The 10816-nt window shown below is 33.6% G+C and overlaps 1 long non-coding RNA gene across 1 annotated transcript; it reads right to left on the bottom strand.

The window, feature by feature from the left end:
- Positions 1–1610: 1610 nt before the first annotated feature.
- Positions 1611–4965, bottom strand: LOC113297782. The gene is made up of 2 exons (XR_003333715.1): positions 2248–4965; positions 1611–2120 (listed from the first exon to the last, which is right to left on the bottom strand). It is a non-coding gene; the product is annotated as an uncharacterized LOC113297782 (long non-coding RNA).
- Positions 4966–10816: the final 5851 nt, after the last annotated feature.

Below are 10816 nucleotides of genomic sequence, written 5' to 3' on the forward strand. Positions count from 1 at the left end.
CATATATGCATTGGAAACACAAAAATGTATCTAGAAAAATATAAACTCAACTTTGAGACCGAAACTTGACCAATGAAACTACATAAGTGAAAGATAGTACCGAAAATTAACCAATGAAACTATATGAGTAAAAGTTATTTGCACTAAATTGTGCACAAAAAAAGCAACGAAACTACTTTGAAGCCAAATGATTTTGTAAAATGGTTACAAGAAGCTTTTCATCTTAAACTTTGATGCATAGCAAGACCTATAGTATTTATATTATAATGTCAATTATTCTTATATGGAGGTAGGTTCCTTAAGACGGGACCGGAAAAATTTATGATTTATTCCAATACGGAGTTTATTCTTAAATATAACTGGCCCAAATCGGGACCATAAATTTTTATTCTTATATGAAGTTTATTCCTATATGGAGTATTCTTCCGGAGAGGTTTTACTGTATTGTCTCTTAGTAACATTAGTCCTAAAATGAGATAAAACACAACAATACATTTTACAAGCAAACTAATAACAAGCCACATAATGCACTTTAAAATATATAGCCCTGAAATATATTGTTGTCGTACAGGCTGTTGTCGCATTTCATGTACAAAAGGTTCATAAGACAAATTCATTGTAGTCTACAAATGATCCTACTTTGTCCATAAGATAAATACTGCAAACAGAAATATTAAATTACGAAAACGAGTCTACCCGGAAGCATTTCACAGAAGTGCACAGATACACAATAGTTCCGAGGCAAGTGTCCAAGATGAATTAACACATCAAATTAAGATTACTAAAGAGAGCGTAAGACACACTGTGAATCAAAATGAATATTATACTAAGATTCCATCCAAATATACCTTCAAAGGAAAATTAGCTTCACTTAGAACCTCACTCATAAGCAACAAGTAATCAACACAATTTGTGCAGACAACTGCATTTTGATTCACAGTTGAGGAAATATCCTACTTGCCGATCTAAAACAATGAATACAAACACAATTGTATTAACCGGGACCAGCTATATATTTCAACCATCAATAGATATTACAACCAATTATCTGCAAGTTACTAATAGCTAACCTTGTTCGATAATTCCACGTTTCTACTTGCCCATTAAATTAGAGTAGCAACAAATGGAGGTATATAATGTACTCAATATTACAGTAATAATGACTAGTAAGTTTAAGTTGCGATATGAAGTAATAAAATTCAAAGGAACAAAATGTGCCCTGACGCCATAACTCTATCAAAAAAAAATGTTCACAATTAAGCTAATGATCTTATGAACTGGAACTTGGTGAAGCCTATTTATCAAACTTCTCGTTCCATTCATTGTCTTGAGAAATCAAAGACCATGACAAATCAAATGGCACCGGTTTATGGAGTTGGCATTAATAAAATCAAGGACTAGACAATAAAATCAAATGGAGTGATAAACCCCACTACTAACGCAAGGACTAGAGTATGAATTACGTCCAAAATAACACTCAAACGAAATGATTTTTGTAGTCTTGTATACTAGTTCAAGTTAATCATAAACTAAAAGAATTAAATCCCAAAAAGCTTCCATCTTATGGCACTAAACACAAACTGGGGAGTGGAATTAAAGTACTCCAAACAAACAAATCAAAAATGAAAATCCTTTGTAGTGCCATTCCGTTCAAGACTACATGACCACATAAGCAAATTAGTAAACCCTATCTAGTTGAATCTCCAGGCAACACCTAAGATTATTAATCTCATACAATGAAAAACAATATATTGTTTTGCTTTCAAACTTAGTATTTAAGACTTCCATTAGCTACGGACTAAAATAAGCTAAGATGGGATTCTCATTTTACATCTTCATCAAAACAGATTCCAGGCATAAGCTTATATTAAGGACTCACATGAACCATATGACATTATGATTAAAGAACTTACTCCAAAATCAAATGAATGTTAAATTAACCAACCTTGAACCTGCTAGTTTATTATCTCCAAACCACCAAACATCTTTGAGGGTTCTCTTGGCACTATGACCCTTTTCTTTTCTTTAAGGCTTTCTCTCAAACACTTAATGTGCAGTTAGGTTGGCGTCAAGAGACCTGATTTCCTTGTTGTATTAAGCACCTCCTAGAGCTTCTACACCTGCGAATTCACATTATGATGTGAAATTAGATTATTCTCTGGGTTAGACCACTGTACCGTCTCTGCTTCTCTTTGCTCGAATTCAATCGAATACAAAATCAATTCACAACAAGGGAAATTTTCATACCGAAATCAAGCACCATCCCTTTAACCAATATTGTTTCTGCTTCCAACTCTATCTATCTCGGCAGTTAATTTTAAAGAGAGAAATTTTAGTCTGGCTAACTCTTCTTTAACCCTAACTTGACTCGATAATACTCAATGAGCGGTACCCTTAATCCAGAAATCTGTAGACAAGCTCAAATCAATTACCAAAGAATGTTAGATTTGTGAATCTACATTTCTACTGAGACGATTTGATCAATATATTGATATAAAAGAAGATAGATTGAGTACAGGACACTGCTGAGTATATATACTCATTCTCTATTCTCTCGACACTAATCTCACACGTGCTCGGCACACACACTGCACACTAATAAATGACACACTCACACACACTGCTATTATCCTCCCTCAATTTCAAGTGGTCTGTAAAAGACAACATGAGATTGCACTAATAAATGACACACTCACACACAAACCAGCACACACATTCTCTATCTATAATAGACAGAGGAACAGTAGGGAGAAGTATGAATTACAGTTGGTGTAGAATGTTCAGTTGGAGGAGGCGGTATTGATGCAGAAACAACAGCAGTAGTTATTGCAGGACTTGAAGTGTAATATGGCCATTATGAGTTGTTGCAGGAGATCAAACAGTAGGGAAATTGCAACCAAGGCTGAGTGTAGTGAACTACTTGTTGTATGAGCTTGAACTTCAACAGTACTTTGCATGATCAATACAACAACAACAGAACACAAAAAGTATATCACCTGATATAAAGAGAAACCAGTATACTGGCAGCAGCAGTTGGGGCAGATAAGTGGAGAACAAACCATAACAATTGGGAGATTCTGCACCACCGTATTCTGAGTATAAACCACACTTACTTGCTAGCAAAAACAACTGAAGAATATTCAAGTTCAGCAGCACCAATTCACTCACAAGCACATCACAGTAAGCAACAACATGCAACAAAAAGTTTGCGCATAAACCACTAGTTGATGGTGGTGTAGATATCCAGGCATATTATCGCAATGTAAAATGCCAAATTAGATGCTCACTGTAGTAACATACTAAACGAAACACTAACTGGAGAGGAACTGCAATAGAGATAGGAATCCATGAAGTACTTGGCGGCAACGTACGATTAACACCAACAAAGTTCAAATAAGCAAAATCACCCAAATAGGAATATCCTGACATCTGTTGCGAGTTCTTGTTGGGGCAGAGCATATGAAACTTCAGCATTTGTAACTCAGAACCTCACCAAAAGTTGTAGCAAAACAAGCCAATCTAGGTTGTTGATGTTGTTACAAGATGGAAAGACCAAAAAAGCAAAGCCTGAGACTATAACAACCAGAAATCCAAAAAACAACAACCATTTGAAGTATGATGTCTCATTCTCAATCTTCACTCTTGAATTATTCATGAATAACCAATACTTCGACTGATTTCAGCAATCCAAAAAACTGAAGTAACTTATTGCAGTACCTTATGAAAGTACTCATTATTATGCACTAAAATGAAAAGGGAAAAACAACAGTAAAGATAAAAGATTGCAGGCCACATTCTCAATTGAATGCAGACTCATCAAAGAGAACTCCAACTTGTATACCAGTACCATCACCAAATTCAATCCCAGAGCATCATCTTCAGTTTCATCATTACACACACAAACCAACTCACTCACATACCACTACTGTGAGGACTGTATCAAAGTAACATTGAGAGGAGGGGCTAACCGAAGAAATATTAAGCACACAGTGGTGCAGCAAACAATCAACACACACACATACCCCAATATTCTACTGAATTTAAGAAGAATCGCTCTTCATTATCCAATGGAACAAAATTAAGCTTCTCTCTAGCTAACTGTTGTAGCAGAAATAGGCATGCTCAGATCGAATAGATTCAGGAATCAATACTAGTAGGATTTGATAAAAGAACTAGGCCAAATTCAAACCTAGTTATGATGAAAACAGAATTTGAAGACAAAATTGAATGTTGTTGAGATGGTGACGTAGAAACCGGACGCACAAAATCAAATTTGAAGTAAGCAAAAGATGAGATTCGAGATTACCAAATTTGATTTGATTTAAGAAGTTGAGGTAGAAGAATCAAGTTTCAACCAAAAACGACATTGTAAACCCGAATTCCCAAGAGCTCAGGTGATTTAAACCAAATTTCAAATCTGAGAATTATGCTTAATTCTGTTTGAAGACGTAGCAGTAAAGCATCAGGATCAAAATCCTAATTCGCACTAAGAAATCACCAGTAGCAACTCTTCTTACAAACTCCTTGAATCTTGAAATCAATCTTTCATAAACCCTAACTGAAGATGAAGAACATCAGTAACAGAAGAAATTGGTAAAGAATGTAAGATTTAGCAGCAGAAAGGATCGATACCCCTGAGAATTGAAAGTCTCAGGACTTATACCATGTTAGATTTGTGAATCTACATTTCTACTGAGACGATTTGATCAATATATTGATATAAAAGAAGATAGGTTGAGTACAGGACACTGCTGAGTATATATACCCATTCTCTATTCTCTCGACACTAATCTCACCCGTGCTCGGCACACACACACTGATAAATGACACACTCACACACACTGTTATTAAAGAAATCTCCAAGCTTCGAGCATCAACAACTGGAATTTGGGGAAGAATCTTCCAAAAGATATGAAAGGTTTTTCTTTTGTTTTCTATTTTTACCAAAAGAAGAGAAAAACAAGAGATGGGGAAAATGAAAACAGGGAAGGGAGTGAGAAAAGAAAAAAAAAACTTCTAGTTTTATTTTCAGTTTCCAAATGCTACACGTGTGCATCATGCATACATGCCTACTAAGGCACCCATGATTCAGATTTAGACACACTCAATATTTAAGAGCTAGTATTCACCACTAAGGTACCCAAAATTGATAAAGGAACATAAACATTAAATTTTTCATTTTCTTATTTTTAGCACACCCACCCAATGTAGAATTTGATTTCTAACCCTAATGAGTTCAGTTAGACCCGATTAAAAGGTTCGCGTTGACACAACGTGTAAAACATCAAAGGAGTCTTGGGATATTCTTAATATCGTATTTGAAGGGAATGCCTCTGAAAAGGATGCTAGGCTTCAAACCCTATCTTCTAAATGGGAAAACCTTTGTATGGATGAAGAAAAGACCTTTGATGAGTTTGACCAAAAACTTTCTGAAATAGTAAATGCCTCTTACGCTTTAGGAAAAACTATTTCAAATGAGGAGATTGTGTGTAAAATTCTGAGGTCTTTACCACCAAGATACGAATCTAAAAAGCATGCCATCATGGAAGAAAATGATCTTCCACACTATCTAGAAGCGCTCTAGTTGGTAAATTAATGATCTTTGACCTTGAATAACAATCCAAGAATGAAGTGGGTATTACCCTTAAAGCTGTAACTATGACTAGTTCTTCGGCAGAAAATTCTTGTGATACAAAAACTGAGGATTGTAGTGTTGATACGAATGCACGACAATTTAGAAAGTTATTAAGACAAAAGAAAAGGAGTTCTTCTAAAGATGCATCTTCTCCTTCTCAAAAAACACAGAAATGTGTAGAGAATAGAGAACAAATTGATGGTGATAGCTCTAATTGTTCCAAGGATCAAGAGAACAAAGCTTTCACTGTAATTGTTGAATGCACACCTGAAAAGGATACTGAAGTAACTCCAGAGTCAAAGGAACTTGAATGTGATAGACTTTGTAAAGAGAATGAATATATGAAAAAGGAACTTGATATCCTATATAAGGATATAGAACGTGAAAGTGATGGTCAAACTTACCTTGAAGTCTTGGAAAGTTACAGAAAACAAATTGAAGAAGGTCATGATTGAGAAGTGAAACTGCATAAGGATCTGGATCCACAACAAAGTAAAAATAAATCTCATGATTCGTGTGTTACTAAGCATTGCTCTTATTGTGGAAATAAAGGACACTTAGAAAGGGAATGCAGATTCCGTAAAAGGAATGAAAAATCCATAGATAAACCTGTCTCTGCAAAATTGGTTGAACTTAATAATGCTTCTCGTGCTAAATCAGGTCATCATTGTCCTAAAAATGAGCAAAAGAATTATTATAATGATAGTTCAAAGTTTACCTATCAGGCTTCTACAAAGTTTTCTCATTATCGCTTAAACAATAAAAGAAGAGATAACTTTGTAAAGACAAGATCCGATGTTCCAAATTGGAGAAAGGCTAATTCTCAGAATTTTCAACATTTCAGTTACTTTAATGTTTCCTCAAGAGATTCGTCTAAGATTTCAGGAGGAAATAATAGGGAAAACAAAATTGCTCCTGTAAAACCCATTTCTAAATGGAGTCCAAAGTCTTCTCTAAGGACAACCAGGGAGGTATCAAAATATAATCACAATGATGACACTCGAATGATAAGTTTCAATACTCGTGACATTTAGAATATTGTGCTAAACGTTCTTGATCAAATGAATGTAGCTCCGTGTTGTCATCGTTATATGAGATAATTAGATCTCATATTAGTTACCTTTTTATGATTTTGTGACTTTCGATTTAGCATATTTGATATCTAACCTATTGGGTTGCTTAATCAAATAATCATAAAAGGATGATGACAATTAATCTCATATGTGAGTCACGATTATACTATTATCAAGTTATTGCTCATAAGTTGTGTATACAGTATACATATGAGTTTTTGGTATTAGCCTATTACTATTGACATGTAATAGTTAAAACCATTTAAACCTTTCTCTAGTAAAGGTTGCTTTTGTTGTTTCTCTTATGTTTTTGCGAAAGGATGACAACACAATGGAGAGAAGAGGATGCGGAACTTGAGGTAACGAATTTGTTAGTTAATCGTTTTCCTGTTTAAGAAAAGCCTGATTTTGTTGCATATATTTATTGCTTTTGCTTAACAAAATTTCGGTACAATTGATGTTTATTCCATTGTTTGTGTATGGATGTGTGTGTGATTCAATTGTTTCCGGTTAAGAAAAACTATTGTTATATTTCTTTATGGTTTGATATAAATTGTTTAGGCTTACAAAATTTCGGTGCAATTGCAGTACTATAATGTCTATGTTTGTTTCAATTGCTTCCGGTTGAGATAAATAATTATGCAAGTTGATTTATTTGGTTTGTCTGAATTGTTTATGGCTTAACAAAAAGGTTTTCGGGATGAATTGTTTAGTCCAATTCAATTCCGGATAAGAGAAAATAAGTTAATTTTGATCCTAGTTGGACTTACCAAAGTGGAGGTTTCGGTTACTCAAGTCTAATCGAATGCCTTAACAAGAAATGCTAGTCAACTAACCTAGTACTTGTCTTGTTTAAAAGTGAAAGGTCTAAGTTATTATTTGAATAATTAGAACCTTATGAGAAAAATAGAGTTAATTCTGATCTTATTTTGGTCTTATAGAACAAGCGATTGTATTTGTGCAATCGGTTTAGCAAAAGAACTAAGGTGCTTAGTCAATTTTTGATTTGCTAAACTATTAGGAAAAATTGCTTCGGGAAATTATTTCCGTGGTAACATATCAAAACAAAATACTTTGTAGTTTCGGTTTTGATATTGGTTATCTAAAATGGTGTGTGGAACCCTCGTGCTTAACTCTTATAGGTTGCAAGTCTTTTGAGATTTGTAAGATCCTTTCGGTTTGTCCTTTATTTGCTCGTACCTTTGTCATTTTGTAACAAAAAGGGGGAGAAATATATGGAGTAAACAAGTGATTTGGTATCACTAAGGAAAGGACAATGGTGCTTAAACGTTATATCTAACGAAAGAGTAAAGCATAGACTAAGGGGGAGTAACATATCATATTGATACTTGTAGTTATATGGACTACAAAGGGAATAACAAAGATGTGCGGACTGAAAATCTACCTATCTTACCTTTAGGGGGAGTATTAGCTTTGTTATTATAATGTCAACAACGGCATTTATTTTTGAATATCTTCAGGTTGTTATGTTGTTGAAATGTGAATTTAGCATATGTAGAATGAGTTATGTTTGTAATTCGTTTATCTCCATATGTAATAGAGTTTTTTCACTAAATTGACAAAGGGGGAGATTGTTAGAGCACCGCTCGGTTGAACCCACCAAGCGTTGGTATGTCTTTGGTTGTCATATTTAGTTCCAAAATTCGAGTCGCTTAATAAGTAAACTAGAGTCAACTTCGATAGGTTAGACTAGAAATGATAGAATTATTGTGATCCAGTTACTCACAAAGATCTGAAGATGGATTGAAGACAACAAAGACATTTTCCTTCAGCTTGAGGTTAGTAATTACGACTTGAATTGTTCCATTCCTATCTTGTGTCTTTCAAATCTTTTAGATTGAAAACATAACATGCAAAGCTATATTATTATGATCAAAGTGTTAAGGAATTATAATACGAAGTATAATGTCTATCTTTTGAACTTCGTATATAAGACATCGACATAATCGTATGAATGCTATTGTGATTGTGTATGGTTATGGGTGAAGATTTCGTCCTAGGAAACAATGTTTTACATCCGTTTAAACGAAGTACAATTCATAAACTTATTTTATGAATCGAAAGGGAAATCGCTAGGTTTATTAGTATTGTTATTCATTGCAAATATTTGAATTACCAATATGTGTGTTTAGTATAACCGCTCATAACTTGTTTATGTATCTTGGTAAAACTATTCACAATGCCTAACTTTTGTATTGGTATGACTTTTATTAGTGAAACCGATCTTAAGTAATCACCTGAGATGGTATGATCAATATTTGTAATTGGTTTGACCATTCCTAGTCATTGGGTAACCGATCCTAGAACTTGGTTGGGACTAATCACTAGATGCATAGTCGATTCTTGTAGTAGGTTAAAAAGTTTTAGTAATTGGTGTAACCGATCCTATAACTTGTGCAACCGATTACAAGTAAGTACCATATATAAGTGGTAGCCAATCCTGGTACTTAGTTAATAATATGTTTTGGAAACTAATGTGATCGATCCTAGTAGCCACTTGGAGGTAGAACCGAAACCTGTTTTGGTAGAACCGTTAAACCCATGAATGGTGATTGAATGTTTTTGATAAATCACATAGTTCTTGGAAATCAGATGAGTCAATTCTAAACTTGTTTGAAAGTGTGGCAAACCTGTTCTAAGATGGTAAATATGAAAAAGGATTTACCAAGTAAAGATGTCGACATACTTTGAACATGTGCATAAATCTTATTTATTAATTGTTCAAAGATATTCTTTAATACTCAAACCGGAATATTCCTAATATCTTTTGATATTTGGAAATATGCTTTTAATATATTAATATTCGAAAATATATTATTATAATAATTTCATAAATGTGTTTTTAACACATTCGGAATTAATATGATAACATTTTGTATCAAAATGAAAATTTTCGGAAATGTGTTTTTAACACATTTATTATGAAAATTCAAAATTAAATATTAATGTGTTTTTAACACATTTGATATTAATAAGCATATCTCTTGATTTATATTAGTAAAGTATTTTATATACTAGCTAATATTTGGTTATCAAGATTTTGGTAATATTAATTGAATATTAATTGTAAAATTGGTAATTACTTAATATTCAAACTACCTTGATCTATAAATACCCAAGTTTGCATTTTCAAGCAAACTGTCCTAATAGCCAGAGGAACTACCTTGTTGTGTTGTTACTGGTGGAGCCGTCTATCCGGAGAGGAAAGTACCCTAGTTAGGCGAAATCTCTTGCGATCGCTCGTTTAATGACTTCTGTGGGATCAAGAATCTCTACGAGTACCGTTGGTGGGAACTAGATGATTGTATTGTTATTTTAGTTTTCGATTATTGATTTGATTGACTAACGGTTGTTGAATCTTTGATTGCACCTAGTTTGTTTATTCTTGAGAACCTTCTCTTCTGATAAAAGGCTCACTCAAACTAGATCAAATATTTAACGTTTCTACGGATCTAAGTTTTTCTAGATCCGTAAGATAGATTCATTGATTTGCCATTGTTAACAGACTCCATTTTGTGCGTCAAATCAATAAGGAATCAAGTTTGTTTTTGCAGGTTGTTACTTTGAAGATTAAATCGAAGATTGAAGACTTTGAAGATTTGAAGAAGAAGTTGTTGTGAACCATTAAAAATATATACTAGATTTAGTCCTAAAGAGAACGTTGTTCTGCTTGGATATCTAGTATCAAATATCTATTGAGAACTTCGGTTCTGCTAGATATTATCAAAACAAGAATACTGTTGAAGCTGAGTAACTAGGATTTTAGTTTACTTAGTATTGTCTACACGAAGTTGCAAGTTTACCTTTTTGTAGCGTCTTAATTCATTGAGTATTCAAATCTGGACTAGGTCCCGGGGTTTTTCTACAAGATTGTAGCTTTCCTCGTTAACAAAATTCTGGTGTGTGCTTACTTTATTTCCGCATTATAATTGTGTTTATATTATAATTAAAGTAAATACATTTGTACGTTAACTAGGCACTTGATATTTATCTTATAAGGTTTCGGTTATACCATACAATTATCAAGTGAACACATTGTTGTAGTATTGTCTCGATTTCATATCCATAGACTATCACACAAAGTGTA

Source organism: Papaver somniferum, chromosome 7, assembly GCF_003573695.1.
Source record: "Papaver somniferum cultivar HN1 chromosome 7, ASM357369v1, whole genome shotgun sequence".
In the NCBI taxonomy this organism is placed as follows: domain Eukaryota; kingdom Viridiplantae; phylum Streptophyta; class Magnoliopsida; order Ranunculales; family Papaveraceae; genus Papaver; species Papaver somniferum.